This window comes from Acinonyx jubatus, chromosome B2 (assembly GCF_027475565.1).
Source record: "Acinonyx jubatus isolate Ajub_Pintada_27869175 chromosome B2, VMU_Ajub_asm_v1.0, whole genome shotgun sequence".
Classification (NCBI taxonomy): Eukaryota; Metazoa; Chordata; class Mammalia; order Carnivora; family Felidae; genus Acinonyx; species Acinonyx jubatus.
Window position 1 is genome coordinate 118,486,655 of NC_069385.1, and position 21,286 is coordinate 118,507,940.

The following is a 21,286-nucleotide window of genomic DNA, read 5'->3' on the forward strand; positions in this document are numbered from 1 at the left end:
TACCTGTAAAGTCATCTAGTTTTTTTGTTGGGAGATTTTTGAGTACTGATTCAATCTCCTTACTTCCTATTGCTCTACTCAGATTTTTTATTGCTTCATGATTTAGTCTTGGTATGTTATGTGTTTTTAGGAATTTATCCATTTCTTCTAAGTTATCTAATTTGTTGGCATATAATTGTTCACAGTAGTCTTTAATGATACTTTTTATTTCTGTGGTATCAGTTGTAATTTCTCCTATTTCATTTATAATTGTATTAGTTTGAGTCATCTTTTTTATTAGTCTAGCTAAAGGTTTGTCAATTTAATTTGTTTACAAAAAATCAACTTTTAGTTTCATTGATTTTTTTCCTACACTTATGATTACAATTTTATTATAAAGGATGAAAATCAGGATTAAACTCAGAGTGATGTTTGGGAGTTTCCCAAATGTGATATGATACTTTTGTGCATTCAGGATGCATTACCTCCTGACACTTTAATGTGTATGACCAAACATTGATCTTTTTTTAATTGTCTTTATGGTCTCTATTTCACTTATGTCTGTTTTAATCTTTATTATTTCATTCTTTCTGCTAACTTTGGGCTTAGTTTATTCTTTTTTTTCTAGTTCCTTGAGGCCTAATATTAGGTTATTTTTTTAGGTTTTTCTTTTTTACATAGGCTTTTATTGATATAAACCTCCCTCTTAATTTTTTTTAGTGTTTATTTATTTTTGAGAGAGAGAGAGAAAGAGACAGAGAGAGACAGAGAGAGAGCAAGCAGGGGAGGAGCAGAGAGAGAGGGAGACACAGAATCTGAAGCAGGCTCCAGGCTCTGAGCTGTCAGCACAGAACCTGACATGGGGCTCGAACTCATGAACCGCGAGATCATGACTGGAGCTGAAGTCAGACACTTAACCGACTGAGCCACCCAGGGGCCTCTAAACTTCCTCTTAGAACTGCTTTTGTTTCATCCTATAGGTTTTGATATGCTGTGTTTCCATTTTTGTTTGTTTCAAGGTACATTTTGGTTTCCATTTTGATTTCTTCCTTGATCCACTAGTTGTTGGAAAGTGTGTTGTTTAATTTCTACATATTTGTGAAATTTTCAGCTTTTCCTCTTGTTATTGATTTTTAGTTTCATACCATTGTGGTCAGAGAAGGTACTTGATATGACTTCAATCTTCTATTTATTAAGAGTTATTTTGTGACCTGACATATGATTTATTCTGGAGAATATTCCTTGTGCACTTGGAAAGATATATATTCTGCTACTTTTGAATGGAATGTTCTGTGTATGTCTGTGAGGTACATTTGGTCTAAAGTGTCATTCACTTCCTTTCTTTTTTTTTTTTCTGTTCGTTTTCTGTCTGGATGATCTATCCATTACTGAAAGCGAGATATTGAAGTCCCCTACTATTATTGCATCGCTGTCTATTTTTCCCTCCAGATTTGTTAATAATTGTTTAATATATTTAGGTACTCTGCTATTGGGTGCATATATGTTTAAAATTGTTATATTCTCCTAATGAGTGGACAGTTTGATCACTATATAATGACCTTCTCTGTCTCTTGTCACTGTTTTTGACTTAACATCTATTTTGTCAGATGTAAGTATAGCAACTCTTTCTCTGTTTTCATTTACATTTGCCTGGAATCTTTTTTTCCAACCATTCTTTTTTAGCTTATGACTGTCCTGAAAGCTCAAATGGGTCTCTGGTAGACAGCATTTCGTTTTTTTTTTTTTTTAATATTCAGTTACTTTCTGTCTTTGAATTCTAGAATTTGAACCATTTATTTTTAGAGTAATTAGTGACAGGTAAGGATTTGCTATCCCCATTTTGTTAATTGCTTTTTGTTTCTTTTGTAGTTCCTTTGTTCTTTTCTTCCTCTCTGTACTTCTTCACGAGTTGATTATTTTTTTGTAGTGATATGCTTTGATTCTTTTCTCTGTATTATTTGTGAATTCATTATAGGTGTTTTGCTTTGTTGTTATCATGAGGCCTTCATAATACATCTTATGGCTGTAAATATCTATTTCAAGCTGATAGCAACTTAAGTTCAATTGCATAAAAATATTCTAACCATTTACTTTCCCTCTCCATTTTTCCTTGTCCCAATTTAAATCTTTTGTATTGTGTATACATTAAAAATATTGTAGCTACAGTTATTTTAACACTTTTGTCACTTAACCTCTATGTTAGAATTCAAACTGGTTTACCCACTACCATGCAATATTAAAATGTGTTTTTTTGAGAGAGAGAGACAGAGAGAGAGAGAGAGAGAGAGAGAGAGAACATGTGGGGGAGGAGACAAGAGAGAGGGAGAGAGAGAATCTCAAGCAGGCTCCATGTTCAGCATGGAGCCTAATGTGGGGCTTGATCCCGGGCTTGATCTCATGACCCTGAGATCATGACCTTGAGCTGATACCAAGAGTCAGATGCTTAACCTACTGTACCACACAGATGCCCCAATGTTAAAGTGTTTTTGACTATACATTTCCTTTTTTAGTGAATTTTATATTTTTATATATGTTTTCATGTTCCTCATTAGCATCCTTTCATTTCAGCTTGAAGAACTCCCTTAAGTATTTCTTACAAGCAGGTCTAGTGGTGATAAATTCCCTCAGCTTTAGTTTGTATAGGAAAGTTTGTATCTCTCATTCACTTTGGAAGGACAATTTTGCTGGGTAAAGTATTTTTAGTTCAAATATTTTTCTTTGAGCACTTAAAAATTTTTTAAATGTTTTGTTTATTTTTGAGAGAGATATAGAGACAGAGCACGAGTGGGGGAGGGGCAGAGAGAGAGGGAAACAGAATCTGAAGCAAGCTCCAGGCTCTGAGCTATCGGCACAGAACCTGATGTGGGGCTTGAATTCATGGACTGTGAGATCATGACCTGAGCTGAAGTGAGTTGCTTAACCAACCGAACAACCCAGGTGCCCCTTTCTTTGAGAACTTTTAATATATCATCCCACTTGCGCCTGGCTTACAAGGTTACTGCTGAGGTATTTTCATAGCCCTATTGGGATTTCCTGGTTTGTGATGAGTCTTTTTTCCCTTGCTGCTTTCAAAGTTTTTTGCCTTTGCTTTTTGAAATCTTTATTTTAATGTGTCCAGTGAAGAACTTTTTGGGTTGAATATGTTTGGGGATATTTGAGCTTCACATATCTAGATGGCTATATCTCTCTCCAGGTTATAGAAGTTTTTAGCCATTTTTCTTCAAATAAGTTTTCTGTCCCTTTCTCTCTCTTCGTCTTTTGGGATTACCAAAATTGCAAATATTATTCTCCTGATTATACATCATAATTCATTTAGGGTTTCTTCATTTTCTTTCATTCTAATTTCTTTATTTTCCCCTGACTGTATAATATCAGGAAATCTGTCTTCATGTTCACAAATTTTTTTCTTCTGACTGACTGATTCTGTTGTTGGAGATCTCTATTGCATGTTCATTTCATTCATTGTATTCTTTAGCTTCAGAATTTCTGTTTGATTCTGTTTTGTGAATTCTTGCTGAACTTATTTTTTTCATGTATTCTTTACCTGAGTTTGCTGAATTGTTTGTGTGTGTTCTCTTGGAATCTCACTGAGTTTCCTTAGAATAATTATTTTGGCATTTTGGGGGGATAACTCACAGATCTTCATTTCTTTGGGGTCAGTCACAGGACACTTACTGTGTTCCTTTGGTTCTGTCGTGTTTTCTTGGTTTTTCCTGTTTCTGATGGCTTTGTACTGGTGTCTGCACATTTGAGCACACAGTCACCTCTTCTAGTCTTTTCAGACTGGCTTCACTGGGGAAAGACTTTTACTGAAAGGTGGTTGTGATGCTACAGCTGGTGGGATACAGCATTTTAGTTCCTTGGAAAGCGCAGTGGCATAGTCTCTGTGCAGCTCCATCAGCTGACCTTGACATTGGCCAGACTGTGGTGGTCTTTTGTGGTCAAGACTGCAGAATTTCTGTGAGTGGCAGTGGTGGATGAGTCTAGTAAGATCTTTGCAGGTGAAGGCTGTTGCAATTTTCTTGTTCTTTTTTTCCCGTGGTTTGAAGTTCTAGCCTAGAGGATCCACAGTAACACTTGCTCTGGTGTGTTGGCACTCTGAGGAATAACTGGCCCAGGATTCTGGAATCAGGTGCACAAAAACTACCATAGCACCCGGGTCCTGGGGCTCAAGTGTGTTTTCTGAGGCAGTGTTACTGGTGTCTACAGTGTGGGTGTGTGGAGATATCCCATGGAATGAGGATCTGGGTCTTGGGGCTCCCTTCAGTGACTCTGGGAGGATAAAAGAGGAAAACACAGAAGCAAGGGTCCTGGGATGACAAGGGAGAGCAGTGGCTTGGGCCCAGGGCCCATGGTGCAGTAGCAGCACAGCCTGTGGTAATGGCTCAAAATTCCAACTCTAGCACCAGAGAGGGGTCATAGGACAGAAGAAGCAGTCCCTGATGATCTCATTGTTGTTTTGATTTGTATTTCTCTGATGATGAGTGATACTGAGCATCTTTTCATGTGTCTGTTTGTGATCTGTATGTCATCTTTGGAGAGGTGTCTGTTTATGTCTTCTTTCCATTTCTTACCTGGATTATTTATTTTTTTAGGTGTTGAGTTTGATAAGTTCTTTATAGATTTTGAATACTAGCCCTTTATCTGATATGCCATTTGCAAATACCTTCTCACGTTCCATAGGCTGCCTTTTAGGTTTATTGATTATTTCTTCTACTGTGCAGAAGCTTTTTATCTTGATGAAGTTTGCTTCATCATGTTTGTTTTTATTTCCCTTGCTTCCAGAGTCATGTCAAGTAAGAAGTTGCTCCAGTCAGGGTCGAATAGTTTTCTGTGTTCTCCTCTAGGATTTTGAAGATTTCTTGTCTCACATTTAGGTCTTTCATCTATTTTGAATTTGTTTTATAAGAAAGTGGTCCAGTTTCATTCTTCTGCATGCTGTTGTCCAGTTTTCCCAGCACAGCTTGTTGAAGAGACTGTCCTTTTTTCATTGGATATTCTTTCCTGCTTTGTTGAAGCAGGATGCATGGGTTGACCGTATCGTGTGTGGGTCCATTTCTGGGTCCTACATTCTGTTCCACTGATCTATATGTCTGTCTTTGTGCCGGTACCATACCATCTTGATGATTACAGCTTTGTGATACAGCTTAAAGTCTGGAATTGTGGTGCTTCCAACTTTGATTTTCTTTTTCAACATTACTTTGGCTATTTGGGGTCTTTTCTGGTTCCATATAAATTTTAGGATTGTTTGTTCTAGCTCTGTGAAAAATGCTGGTGTTATTATTTAAAAAAATTTTTTTTAACGTTTATTATTGAGAGAGAGACACAGAGCATGAGCAGGGGAGGGGCAGAGAGAGGGGGAAACACAGAATCCAAAGCAGGCTCCAGGCTCTGAGCTGTCAGCACAGAGCCTGATGCAGGGCTCGAATTCACAAACTGCGAGATCATGACCTGAGCCAAAGTCGGTCACTCAACCAACTGAGCCACCCAGGCATCCCTGGTGTTATTTTGATAGGGATCGCATTGAATTTGTACATTGCTTTGGATAGTATAGACATTTTAACAATATTTGTTCTTCCAATCCATGAGCATGGAATGTTTTTCATTTTTTTGTGTCTTCTTCGATTTCTTTCATAAGTTTTATAGTTTTCAAAGTACAGATCTTTTACTTCTTTGGTTAAGGTTATTCTTAAGTATCTTATAGTTTTTGTGCAATTGTAAATGGGATCGATTCCTTGATTTCCCTTTCTGTTGATTCCTTATTGGTGTACAGAAATGCCACACATTTCTGTACATTGATATTTTATCCTGTGACTTTGCTTAATTCGTGAATCAGGTCTAGCAATTTTTTTTGGTGGGCTTTTCATGTAGAGTATCATGTTGTCTGTGATGAGTGAAAGTTTTACCCCTTCCTTGTCGGTTCAGATGCCTTTTATTTCTTTTTGTTATCTGACTGCAGAAGCTAGGAATTCCAGTACTATGTTGAAAAACAGTGGTGAGAATGGACATCTTTGTGATGTTCCTGACCTTAGGGGGAAAGTTCTCAGTTATTCTCCACTGAGAATGATATTACCTGTGGGTCTTTTCAATATGGCCTTTATGATGTTGAGGTATGTTCTTTCTATTACTATGTTCATGAGGGTTTTTATCAAGAAAGATCCTGTATTTTGTCAAATTCATTTTCTGCACCTATTGAGAAGTTCATGTGGTTGTTATCCTTTCTTTTATTAATGTGGTGTGTCATGTTGATTGATTTGCCAATATTGTACCACACCTGCAGCCCAGGAATAAATCTCACTTTATCATGGTAATTCTTTTAATGTATTGTTGGATTTGATTTACTACTATCTTGTAGAGCATTTTTGCATTCATGTTCATCAGGGAAATTAGTCTGTAATTCTCCTTTTTAGTGGGGTCTTTGTCTGGTTTTGGAATCAAGGTAATGCTTGCTTTGTAGAATGATTTTGGAAGTGTTATTTCTATTTCTATTTTTTGGAACAACTTCAAAAGAATAGGAATTAATTCTTCTTTACATGTTTGGTAGAATTACCCTGGGAAGCCATCTGGCCCTGGAATCTTGTTTGTCGGGAGATTTTTTATTACTGATTTAATTTCTTTACTGGAAATGGGTTTGCTCAAGTTTTCTATTTCTTCCTGTTTCAGTTTTGGTAGTTTATATGTTTTTAGGAATTTGTCCATTTTTTCTAGATTGCTCAATTTGTTGGCATATAATTTTTCATAATATTCTCTTATAATTGTTAGTGTTTTTGTGATGTTGGTTGTGATCTCTCCTCTCTCATTCATGATTTTATCTATTTGGGTGCTTTCCTTTTTCTTTTTGATGAGTCTGACTAGGGGTTTATCAGTTTTGTTAATTCTTTCAAAGAACCAGCTCATAGTGTGGTTGAATGGTTTTACTGTTTTTATTTTTTTTTATTTCAATATCATTGACTCTGCTCTAATCTTTATTATTTCCCTTCTTCTTCTGGCTTTGGGCTTTATTTGCTGTTCTTTTTCCAGCTCCTTTAGGTTTAAGGTTAGATTGTGTTTTTGAGACATTTCTGCCTACTTTAGGATGGCCTGGATTGTCATATACTTCCCTCTTAAGACTGCCTTTGCTGTATCCCCAAAGTTTTAGACTGTCGTGTTTTCACTTTCATTTTTATTTCTTATTTATTTTCTTGGTTAACCCATTTATTCTTTAGTAGGATGTTCTTTAATCTCCAAGTATTTGTGGTCTTTTTAAATTTTTCTTGTGAGTGACCTCAGGTTTCAAGTTGTGGTCTGAAAATACGCATGGTATGATCTTGATCTTTTTATACTTGTTGAGGACTGACTTGTGACCCTGTATGTGACTTATTCTGGAGAATATTCCATGCGGACTTGAGAAGAATGTGTGTTCTGCTGCTTTAGTATGAAATGTTCTGAATATATATGTTAATTTCATATGGTCCAGTATGTCATTCAAAGCTAATGTTCCCTTGTTGATTTTCTGCTTAGATTATCTTTCCATTGTTGTTAGTGAAGTGTTAAAATCCCCCACTATTGTGGTATTATTATCAATGAATGTTTTTATGGTTGTTATTAATTGATTTATTCGTTTAGGTTCTCTTAAGTTGGGGGCATAAATATTTATAATTCTTAATCTTCTTGACGGATATACCCCTTAATTATGATATAGCACTCTTCTTCATCTCTTATTATAGTCTGTGTTTTAGCATCTAGTTTCTCTGGTATAAATATGGCTACTCTGGCTTTCTTTTGATGTCCGTTAGCATGATAGATGGTTCTCCAACCGCTTACTTTCATTCTGCAGGTTTCTTTAGGTCTAAAATGAGTCTCTTGTAGGCAGCATATAGATGGATCTTGTTTTTTGTTTTTTACTTTTATCAGTTCTGATACCCATTGTCTTTTGATTGGAACATTTAGTTCATTTGCATCAGAATGATTATTGAAGGATATGAATTTAGTGCCATTGTGTTGCCTGTAGAGTTGGTGTTTCTGTTGGTGTTCTCTGGTACTTTCTAGTCTTTGTTGCTTTGGTCTTTTGTTTTGTTTTGTTTCGTTTTTTTCTCCACTCAGAGAGTCCCCCTTAAAATTTCTTGCTGGGCTGGTTTAGTGGTCACAACCTTGTTTATGTTTTTGTTCTTGTTTTTGTTTCTTGTATGGGAAATTCTTTACCTCTCCATCTATTCTGAATGACAGCCTTGCTGTCTTGGCTCCATATTTTTCCCATTCAGCACACTGAGTATGTTCTGCCATTCCCTGCTGGCTTACCAAGTTTCTGTGGACAGATGTGCTGCAAACCTGTTTTGTCTTCCCTTGTAGGTTAATAACTTTTTTTTCCTTGCTGCTTTCAAGATTCTTTCCTTGTCTGTGTATTTTGTAAATTTGACTATGATATACCTTGCTAATGTTCAGCTTTTGTTGAGTGTAATGAGAGTTCTCTGTGCTTCTGGGGTTTTAATGTCTGTGTCCTTCCTGAGATCAGAGAAGTTTTCAGCTATAATTTTCTCACATAAACCTTCTGCCCCTTTTCCTCTCTTCATCTTCTGGGACTCTTATGATATGCGTATTATTCATTTTTAATAAGTTGCTGAGTTCTCTAAGTCTGCCTTCATGATCCTTTACCTTTGTTTCCCTCCTCTTTCAGCTTCATTATTTTCCACAATATTTTCTTCTATATCACTGATTTACTCCTGTGCTTTGTCCATCCTGTCTCTCATTTTAAGAGAGAGAGAGTGCAAGTGGGGGAAAAGATCAGAGGGAGAGGGAGACAGAGAAAGAATCCTAAGCAGCCTCCATGCTCAGCTCAGAGCCTGATGTGGGGCTGGATCTTATCAATGGTGAAATAATGACCTGAGCCAAAATCAAGGGTTGGATGCTTAATAGACTGAGCCACCCAGGTATCCCTAGGTTTTAGTTTTTTTTTTAATCTCTGCAGAAAGGGATTCTCTGGTGTCTTCTATGTTTTTTCCAAGCCCAGCTAATATCATTATAGTCGTGTTTTTAAATTCTAGTTCAGACATCTTCCTTAGATCTGTATTGATTAAATCCCTGACCATGATTTTTACTGCCTGTTCTTTCTTTTGGGGTGAATTTCTCTGTCTTGCCATTTTTTCTGGAAAAGAAAAGAAGAAAAAAAAGACACACACATACAAAAAAAAAAAACTAAGGAAAAAAACCAAAAAGCCCCCTCCCCCCCCAAAACTAGATCTTGGGTGTGTTTTGGTCTGTTTGTTAAAATAATCTAGATCATAAAATAAAATAAAATAAAATAAAATAAAATAAAATAAAAACAAAAAACAATAAAATAAAAAATAAAATAATATGTATATGTAAAAATAAAATAATACTAAAAAAGAAAAAAAGGAATAAAAAATAAGAAAACAAATGAAAAAATAAAAATAAAAAATAAAGAATAAAAGTAAAATGAAGGTTAGATCCTATTTCCCCTAAAGCTGAAGCTTTGCAGCACTCTATGATCAATAGATTTGCTGTGAGCAAAGGGTTTGTGCTGGTCTTCTGGGGGAGGGGCCTGCTGTGTTGATTTTCAGGCTAACTTGTTTCAGTGCAAATGTGCCTCTGGGTGCAGGTGGTGGGGCTTGGTGTGACTTAGGCCTTTACTAGGTCTGGTGTTTTACTCCCCGAAGGCTTTCAGCTCTGAAGGGAGGAATGAATATTGTGTTGCTCAGCTCTATAGCCTGGGAGCTGAAAGTTCAGAGTCCCCACCCGCACTCTTTAGGGCAACCTCAAAGAAGAGCAATCAGTAACACCTCTTGGGTCCCCAGTTTCTTTCAGAGTCCTGTGTTCATGCTCCCTGTGTCAGAGCTTTTTTATTTTATTTTATTTTATTTTATTTTGTTTTGTTTTATTTTATTTTATTTTATATTTTATTATTTTATTTTATTTTTTTATTGCAGATGCACAACTGAGTTTCAAAACTCTAACTAAGTTTTAGGGATTCCTGTGGGGTGGACCCATGCTATTCCTCTGGTAGAGGGTCTTGCCCTGCTTTTGCCAGCTTTTCTGAAAAAAGCAGTTACACGACTGTGCAGCAGTTCAGAGTTTATGTAAAAAGAGAGCAGAAAGCTGGCACCCCTGCTTGCTGCCCTCAGCTGGAGCAAGTGCCCACTCCTATGGCTGGAAACAACACAGCGTGTGGGCTTGATCTTGCTTGTGACCCAAGGGATCATTAGATCATGCTGTCACTCCTGGGATTCTGCCTTGTTTCGTCACCTGAGCACCTTTAAACCAGGCACATCTGACATGGCAGCAGATGGCTAACAGTTCAGTTTTTGTGCTCCGATGCTTATACTCCTTTGTGGCAGCCTCTATGAGCACATTCCCTTCCAGCGGCCATACCCAGAGCAATATCTCCGCTGGTAAACTCTCCTCACCTCCTACATTCCAAAAGCGGTCACTTTTCTACCTGTAGACTTGCAGTTTTTGTTCTCTCAGAACTCAGATTGATTTCTTCAGTTTTCAGAAGGATTTAATAACTATCTAGCTGTGCTCAAGAGACAGACAAGCTTAGGGTCTTCTTACTCCTCTGCCATCTTAACTCCTTCCTCTCATAATTGTTTTAAAAATAATTGTTATCTCTATTGGTATTTTCTCTTTGACACAATATTGGCATAATACCTTCTTTTACTTTTGAAATCATACTTTCAGTTACGTCTGTGAACCTAGTTACAATGGCTACTTCTAGAACTTTTCCTATTAAATCCAGCATCTGGTTATTTTCATAGCCGTTTGTTACCTTCCTTTTTTTTTTTTTAAGTTTTATTTTTAAGTAATTTCTACACTCAATATGAAGTTCAAACTCACGACCCCAAGATCAAGAGTCACGTACTCCACCGATTGAGCCAGCCAGCTGCTCCTGCCTTCTTTTTTTCTGATGTATTGGTCATGCTTTCCTATTTCTTTGCATGTCTCATATTTTTTATTGGAAACTACACATATTAGGAAATATATTATAGCATCTTTGGATACTAACCCTGCTCCTGGGGCTTGTTATTTTTTCTTTCCTTCTTTTTTTTTTTTTTTTTTTTTTTGGTATAATGATTGATTGGATTGTTTCTGTGAAGTCTATTTTTGTTCCCTCACCCCACAGAGCTAAGCCTCTGATGTTTGTTCTCAATGAGGAACATCTATCATTCCAGGATAGTGGTACTGGTAGGACTCTTCCACTGTTTCCTTCATCACATCTAGCTGTTAAACTCCATTAATTGCCATTGCTTTCAATAGTACCTTGGGGCGTAAATTTCTCTATGAACTAATCCAATGAGATTGTGAGTCTTTCTATGAAACAGTTTCTGAGGTCAGTGGCTGATATTTGTTCTGATCCCGAGAGGACTCCTCTCAGGTGACTTATTCCCCAGTTTTTATCTGCAAACTAGCCAACCTACAATCTAAGCTGTATCTTCATTGCTTTCCACCACAAACTCTACTATTCTTGGAAGTGCCTTTGATTTAAACTTCATGCTCTGTTGCAAATGAAGTCACTTTCTCAAGGAATATAGTAGGAGGTATCTGTTTTATGGCCTATTTATCACCCCAGGCAAAATATTTGAGCTAGGATCATGAAGCTAGGTGCAGAGACAATGGTAAGCTTCTCTCTGAGTGATACTTCCACTCTAAGGTCAGAGCACATGGTGCAGGGAGAGGTCAACAGCTTGAAGCTCTCCTGGCTTGACTCTCCTGGCATGGAATCACCACATTATTAGCTAAGGAAAGGGCTAGTGGGGCCCCATATTCTCAGCATGCCACACTCAAGGTAGATCCTTTATTCCACTAGTGGTGGTTGGGCAGAAGATGAGACTTCTCACCTCTAGACGGTGCTCATTTGGGACTTAGCCTCAGCAACAGAAAGCTGAAGACAAGATGAATTATTCTGAAGTTGTTTGTCCTGGGAAAAAGTCCACTGGGGGAGACAAAGTCCTTTGTTCTTGGCTGCAACAATCTGGAGTAGAGTCTCTGTCTTAATAACCTCGGAGTGCAGAAGAATACAGTCTGTTTTGAAATACTACAGACTCTCATCTTTCTACTGAACTTTTATAGATTTTCTTGAATAGGTATTTCATCATTTGCTGTTTGCCTGTAACCTCTGAGCCAGAGACTTTAATTTTTGTAAACAAATTATTTTCATTAATTTCTCTGGGAAGCACGTCAGTGGATTTCTTCACACTTAACACTGTTGTAAGTTGATCTCCTTACATATGAAATTAGAAATGGAAAACAATTACAAAAATGAAGAGCAAGTTTGTATTTGCCAGGGGTTAAGGTGAGGGTTGGGGGTGAGCATAGGCGATGGAAAGGATTAGATGTGGCTATAACAAGTCAATAAGTGGGCTCTTTGTGATTATGGTAATGTTTATACCTGGACTGTATCAATGTTAGTCTTCTGGTTGTGATATTATACTACAATTTTAAGTAGTTATTATTTGACTAAATTGTGTAAATGATACACAAAATCTCTGTATTTCTTCTTACAACTTCATGTGGGTCTATAGCTATTCAAAATAACAAGTTTAATTAATAAAACATGCTCCACGTTATAGTAAAAAACTATGATAGACATCTTTATGAATAATTATTTAGTGTTTAAAATGAACATTTATAGAAATACAATAAACGTGGAAATGGGAAAATATTTAAAATATAGTGTTAAGCAATCTATACAGGATAAAAACTCTATATTATAAACTCACTTTAAAAAGTATAGATGTATGTGTTTTGGAAAAAAAGACTGAAATATTCATTAAAGTGGTTGTAGTGGTTATCTCATGATAAAGCAGAGACAGATTAATTTGTTTCTACTGATTATATCACTTTCAAACTTCTTTATCAAACTAGCATTGTTATATAATAAGGAATTTGGTGCATTAATTTTATTATTTATTTATTTATTTATTTATTTATTTATTTATTTATTTTGAGAGAGAGAGAGGCAGAGGGAGAGGGAGAATCTTTTTTTTTTAATTAAAAAAAATTTTAATGTCTATTTTTGAGAGAGACAGAGTGTGAGTGGGGGAGGGGCAGAGAGAGATAGGAAGACACAGAATCTCAAACAGGCTCCAGGCCCTGAGCTGTCAGCACAGAATCCAATGCGGGCCTCGAACTCAGAAACGGTGAGGTCATGACCTAGGCTGAAGTCAGACACTTAACCGACTGTCTGAGCCATCCAGGTGCCCTGAGAGAGGATCTTAAGCAGTCTCCATGCTTAGGGTGGAGCCTGGGGTGGGGCTCAATCTCACCATCTTGAGGTCATGTGACAGCTGAAATCAAGAGTTGGATGCTTAATAAACTGAGCCACCCACGCACAACTGTACATGATAGATCATCAAAGGCGGTGACCAATTCCTTGCATTCATTGCATGTATATGGAGGTTTCATTCTGGGCCAACTTTTAAGTCATAAAGTAGAACTCTATTGCAACTACTGTTATTTTCTTCCCAATGCTGAAGGTGGCAGAATACTTGGTTATTTCTCTTTCTCTCTCTCTTTTTTTGACAGGTAGTCCTATATTCTGAAAATATCAATAGGAAGCCTCACAAATCCAATTTAAGGATATTCCTGTCTTCATGAAGTATGATCTTGTGGTTCATATATAAACAAGGATTTCCACTTTTCCACCATTGCCTTGGAATTGGCAAGCCTAGAATAGTATGAAGGTGTCCACCTGTTGTAGAAACAAAAACATCTGTCCCAGGTTTTCAGAGAAGTATTTACAAGGGGGTAGCTACATTATCATAAAATCAGGGAATTGATTGGAAAGTTAGTGAATATGTAGTGATGAAAATTCAGCTACAGAGATTTTTTCTAATTTAGGAGATATGTATTTTCTGCCCAAAGGGTGAAAATCCTGTTCCCCAATTCTAGGTTAGGAGGCAAAGAGTGCTAGCAGTGTACTGGCTAACTCCTGAATCACAATGAACACAGTTATACCAAGAATAGTTTCAACAAATAATGCCCTATCTCACCATTAAGAGATATTTAAAAAAGAATCCAAAAAGGCTAATATTTTTATTAGCTAATATCGTTTGGCCATATTGGGAAATTATTTTCTTCTGGGACAATTAAAAATTTCATTTTTATTTGGGTAGATACCCACTAGTGGAACTGCTGGATCATATGATAATTTAATTTTTAATTTTTTGAGGAACCTTCATACTGTTTTCTACAGTGATTACCCCAGTTGCATTCCCACCGACAGTGCACAAAGATTCCTTTTTTCTCCACATCCTCTCCCGCACTTGTTTCTTGTGTTTTTGATTTTAACCATTCTGACAGGTGTGAAGCGATATCTCATTGTAGTTTGATTTACATTTCTCTCATGACAAGTTGATGTTGACCATCTTTTCATGTGTCTGTTGGCTATCTGTATGTCTTCTTTGGAGAAACACCTGTTCATGTTGGTGTGTGTGTGTGTGTGTGTGTGTGTGTGTGTGTTGAGATGTATATTTGTATACTTTCTTTATATATTTTGGATACTAACCTTTTATCAGTTATGCTATTTGAAAATATCTTCTTCCATTTGGTGTGTCTTTTTGTTTTGTTGATGGTTTCCTTTGCTGTGCAAAAGACTTTTATTTCGGTGTAGTCCTAGTAGTTTAATTTTGCTTTTGTTTCCCTTGCTCGAGGAGACATATCTAGAAAAGTGTTCCTATGACTGATGTCAAAGAGGTTACTACCTGTGTTTTCTTCTAGGAATTTTATGGTTTCATGTCTCACGTTTAGATCTTTAATCATTTTGAAATAAGTCAGAGAAAGACAAACACCATATGATTTAATTCATATGTGGAATTTAAGAAATGAAACAAGTGAACAAAGAAAAAAAAGACAAACATAAAAAACACTCCTAAATATAGAGAACAAACTGGTAGTTGCCATGGGGGGGGGGGTGAGGGGATGGGAGAAATAGGTAAGGAGATTAAGAGTACACTTATTGTGATGAGCACTGAGTGATGTATAGAAATGTCGAATCACTTAATATATACCTGAAACTGGTGTAACATTGTATGTCAATTATACTGGAATTTAAAAAGCAAATAAATAAAAAAATTTAATTAATTAATTAGTTAATATAAATCTGCTCTCAAAAAATTTATCCTTCTGTTGAATTATGACTTCTGTTGAAGTCAGTTTTTAGGACATTTTCTTCCCTTTTCTGTGATTATTTTGTTACTGGAATGATGAATATAAGTGAAGTAAAAATTAAAATTTTATTAATAGTTATCATATTCCAGGAACCAGTTAGGTGTTATGTAATTCAACTTGTAAATTCTAGTGATGAAGAAATAGAAGCTCAGAAGAGTAAATCATGGATGAAGGTATAGATCAGTTGCCAGAATTCTAATCTCATGACAATGAACATGATGCTTTTTCTACCCTGCAGTATATACTTCTTAAATGAATTCCAGAATAAGTCTGATTAATTGAAATATTGCTTTGTATTGGAGGTATATTGGAAGAAGAAATATTAAATGGAGGTGTGTAAAATTCACAGAATAAAGATGCAAGCTTTATTTCAGATACTTTTCTGATCTCAGATAAACTCAGAGTTTTAATTCCTGGGGTTTGGATTTAGGCAGAACAGAGATTGGATCCTAATAATTATAATCTTATATTTCTTAAACTCAGTAATTCTTAGTATCTTATTTATTTATTAAATAATTAACCCAACATATATTGAGTACTAAGAACTGTTATAGATGCTGGAGATTCAGCAGTTAATAAAAATGCAAGTCTGTCATGATAGCTAATTGAAAGGTGATATATCTGGAAGTGCTGCCTTGCTAGAGCTATAATCAGTATGTGATATTGTGACCTTCCCTCAGGTTGTCATATGATGATCAGCAGGTGATCATGGATTTTTTCACAATTTCCATTTCATCCACCACAGGTACTCATGCGTCACTAGCAGGGAATGGTCGATGTCATAGCCATTTCCTTCTCTTTTAAAACTGAGCAAGGACTTCCCACAGATGCATGGAAAATATCAAGTACCCTCCCCTGCCCCACCCAACACTAAGTACTTAGATCTTTTCTCTCCACTCTGTTGCACAATTATAAAATGTGGTTTCTTGGTTCTCCAACATGACATATCATTTCTTTCCATAAAACTAGGTGGTCAGCTATTTGTCTCACCATGCATCAGTCATCCTGCCTTATTTTCACCCTCTCTCCAAGACCTGGTATCAGATTAGACCTTTGTAGCAGTTACATCTGCTGGAGACAAGTGATGCTGTTTCACTTTCTATCCCTATTGGTTGAAGAGAAATGTCGATAAAGGGATGGGGCTTTCCAGGAAGACTTTTCTTTCTTAAAATACCTCAGTGCCAAGAGCTGAAATACCTTCCCAAAAAGGCATTAACCTGAACCTGAATTAACTGATGAGTCAGATTCTAGGTTTGAGGGCTAAGCCTATAGGTGCTGATTTGAAGGGAGAAAATGAATTCTTTTTAAAGGGGCTCATAAAAGGGGCTCTTCATAAAATGATATTTCCTAGCATGATTATGAAAATTTTAGTGCTCAGCAAATGCAAAAATTCCTTTCCAATTTGTCACTTCCTAGCCTTGTAACTACACTGGAACTACCAAAAGATCTTTTTGATTTGTTTCCTTTTCTATCTGCAGTTGTACAATTCCTTTGCTTTGTTGGGGTGGCTCCACCCTGTATGTCTGTTCTCATTCCTTGAGGAAGACTTTTCTCTAACTCCCTGCCTGCATCTTTTATCCTTTATTGTCCTGTATATTATTTCATCATATTTTCTTTGCCCCTTCTGCTCCTTTAATCAGTCTGAGATATACTTCCTTTTCCTTTTCTATGAGTCTTACTATTTCACATACATAGGGAGCTCCAGTCTTTAATTTTTAAGGTTCTTAAAGTTTGTAAAACATTTAAACAATTTTACCCACTTTTGAAAAATCATAACTGAATGTTAGAAACAAATCTATTGCAGCTCTTGTTGCAGTGTATAATAGCAAGATTTTGCAGGTTCTGAACTCCTAGGAAACAAGATCTATAGATCCCATTCATCCTTGTAATGCCTGCACCTCAAAGAATGCTTTCATGATTGCAGTGCTAATACAGTGGTACTAAATTTATATTTCCCAAAGAGAGCATCTTTTTCTTTTTGAAATCAAGCTATAATTCATACACTCCTACTGACATTTCCACAAATAGTATAAAATTTTATTTGCAGAGTTTTTATTAAGGTTAAATGAAGTAATATTAAAATGCCTAATTAGGGCCCAGAACTATATCATTGCCCCTGCACTGTCTCATGATAACCAGCCCTTATATCTCTCTTTCTCTCTCTCTCTCTCACCCCCAACCCTCAATCCTTCCCTCCTCTCTCTTTTCAATCTTCTTTTCACCACAGAGATTAATTTTTTGTTTTTTTTACCAGCGATGAGACACTAGCATCATAGCAGGTTCCTTTCCATCTAACCCTGGTCAGGGGCTTTCCAATGATGCCTGAAAAGGAACAAGTATCCTGATTTTAGCACTCTACACCCACCTAAATCATGCTTGGAAACCAAATGTGGAGAGTCTTTGACAATCCACACAGCTATATCCTGTTTCTTACCATGAACTCCAAGTATTAGATCTTTCTCTCACCGTGTAACTCACCTGGTCCTACTCCACTTTCTCACAAGATCTTGAGACCAGACTAACACTACAGCTAATGAAATAGCATTATTTGGTGTAGACAAGTGATGTTACTTCACCCACTGGTTATAGAAAAGCAATTGATAAGTAGTATCAATTTTTAGTAGTGCCTTTTTCCAGAAAACTGACCTGTTTCATCCTAAAAGAAAGAACCTAGGACCCAGGATTGAAAAGCACCCTGAGGGTTGAGGACTGAGCCTTTGATGCACTCCTGAAAGAAGAAGCGAGACAGTTCTAAACAGCTTTACATTTTCTTCCCCTACTCATCGAATAGGAGTACTTCATACAAGTTTGTGAAGACATGAGGCATTCAGTAATACCAGCCCTCTAGTCTCACCTTCACCTCCCTAGTCTTGATTCTCTTCCTGTGCCTACAAGACACCTGGGTTACCAACAGGTTGATTCTGCTGATTTGCATTTATACATGCATCATATTTCAGTACGTGTCAGTTCCTCACCTTCCTAACATAATAGGTGCTCTGCTCAGCCTCCAATGCCTCTCATGCATATCTGCTCTTATCCCACACTAGTCTTTAATGTGAATGTTCACTCCAGTCAGAGCTTCTCCTTACATTAATTCACCCCACCTGGTACTGCTTTTGCTCATGTGGCTCATGATTGTTCCTTTTCCCCTGCTGTTCTTCTGAATCATATCCTCCTTCTCTGCCTCAAATCTCACTTCTGCAAATCTCACTTCTTGCAAATGCAAACTGCATTTTCAGGTTTCCTCTGAATATTCCAAACTATATTAATATATACCATTTCTCTATTATTTTAAAATTCTGTTACTTTTAAATTAGACTTCATTGCAATTTATAAATGCCTATATTTATCCTAAATATAATATTTATCAATTTGATAATTATGATTACCTACTTTGAACCAGGACTTTCTCTAAGAACTGAGGAGAGAATGGTACACAAATATAAAATCTCTGACTCATGGAGTTTATGTTCAGTGTGTGTTTCTTTTTATTCTGGTTGATATTGATCTTTGTGAGATCTTAATTTTGGTATTCCTAGCCCCTAGCACACTTTTTTTTTTCTTTTAAAATTTCTATTTAAATTCTAGTGAGTTAACATACAGTGCAATATTGGTTTCATTAGTAGAATTCAGTTATTCATTACTTACATACAACACCCAGTGCTTATCACAAATGTCCTCCCTAGTGTCCATTACCCATCCAACATATCCCCCCATCCACCTCCATCAACCCTCAATTTGTTCTCTATCATTAAGAGTCTTTTATGGTTTGTTTCTCTCTCTTTCTCCCCCTTCTCATATGTTCATCTGTTTTGTTTCTTAAATTCCATATATGAGTGAAATCATATGGTATTTGTATTTCTCTGACTGACTTATTTCACTTAAGCACAGTACTCTCTAGCTCCAACCACGTTGTCTTAGCACACTCCTTCGAAACAGGAGGTGTTCAATAAATATTTGCTCTTTGAATTTCACCTGTTATACTCCATGCTTCTATAGTTCATATAGTAATTAGCATAATGCTTGACATTTATAGGTGATCAGATAAAATTTATTGTTTAATTGATATCATTACATCAAGGAGAAATTTAGATGGACATTAAGGAAGAGTTTTCTTTGACTTTGGAAGTGATCATTAGGGAGTTCATCGCTGATGTGCCATACTTCCCTCTCCTCTGGCACGTTTCGATTCATCACCTTCCTGAAGGTCCTCTTGTTTCACGGATTTAACCACCCCTTTCCCTTCAGTGATTTCCAAAGTATCTAAAGGTGTGCTCCTCTGTTATCTTATTTCTCTTCCTAACCACAGATATTGAAGTCCAGCCAGTGAGAGGTTTCTGGTATCAGTGTCATATGCTCATTGAAGATCCTTCAGGGGTTTTCCTAGTGTATCCCATGACACTCTCTAGTTGTGTGCAATAATTTCTTGCTGTCCTCATTAAATTTTTTTTTAATATTTCTTTTTTTGAGAGAGAGAGAGAGAGAGAGAGAGAGAGAGAGTGGGAAGGGGCAGAGAGAGAGAGGGAGACACAGAATCAGAAGCAGGCTCCAGGCTCTGAGTTGTCAGCACAGAGTCCAATAAATGTGGCTCAAGATCATTACCCAAGTCAAAGTTGGACTCGCTTAACTGACTGAGCCACCCAGGCACCCCTGTCCTCATTTAAAAGTTACACTTGTGACTACTGGCTGGTTTTTTTCGTTATGACTGGTGAGCTTTGGATCCTATGTTAAAAATTATTTTTGACATCAAGGTCATAAGGATAGTCTCTATCTCCTGAAGGTTCTATTGCATTGCTTTTTACATACAGAAATACATTTCAGCTGGAATTAATTTTGTATGTGATGTGAGATAGGTGTTAAATTTCATTTATTTTTTTCAATAAAGATTTCCAAGTTCCAGCAGCATTTATTGACAAGACTATCCTTTCCTGGCTGTTCAACTGAAAACAATTAGGGCACAAAAGTGAATGTGCTGTATGATTTAATTTATGTACTGCTACTAAGCATATTTACAGATAAATAACACATTGTGAGGGTATACCAAAAAGCCAGGATGTGATCGCTATACAAGTCTGGATAGTGACTTATCTTGGTGGGGATGTGAAGAGGCACATGATGGGCTTATAAGTTGTTGACCCAATGTTCCATTTCTTGATCTGGGGAGTTTCATGGATGTTGGCATTATCATAATCAAATAAATTGTACATTAATTGTCTATTGTCTATTCTAATAGAACTAATTATATTAATTAATTTTTATTAATAATAATAAAAGAAATAATAAAAAATAAAAAATTATCATTAATGAATTCTAACTAATTCTAATAGAATTATTGTCTATTTCACAATAAAGTGTTAAAAATGTAAACTATTTAATTTCCTAACTAGATCCTAGTAATCACTATTTGTTGAGTACTACTAACTGGTCAGCATTTTTTCAATGTACTGGTGATCTAGCAGTTAACAGATAGTATGAGGTGATACAATATACCTATTGCAATGCTATGAAGATAATTAAATGAAATAAGGCACATGGAAGTACATAGCTCAGTGCCTGGTCGAAAATAAATAATTCATTATTTGCTTCCCCCTTCATGTATATGTGCAACTGGAGTTGGGGTTATAGATCTCTTTCATAGTCCCCATCTCTTTTATAACAGGAATAACAAGGAGATACCAACATCACAGCTGTTTATTCGTGCTTTTTAATCATAGCCAGAGACTTCCTAGATTGGCACAAAAACCCAAGCATTATGTCTCTGTCATTCTAAATGCCTTGTTCCTCTAATCCTCATTCCATGTTTTGTTTTACTCTGCAAGTACCCTTTCCTCACTACCCACCTAATTATGTCCTAAATAATTCCATTAAAGGAAATGTTCGGTCTTTCTTATCCACATCTAACTTAGTCGTCTTGTCCTCCCCTGACTTCTACCTGAGACTTTAAATAAGACCTTCTGGTCAGGTTGATCTGCCAGAGATAAGTGATGCTGTCTCAATCTTTATCCCCATTGGATACAGGAAAGAAAACAACAACAGTTATCTGAGAGAGGATAAAGATTTCTAGCATACCTCTCTCTCTTTCTCTTTCTTTCTCCAAAGTGTGTCACCCATAAGCTAACACCTACATCAATAAGAGGTTTGATCC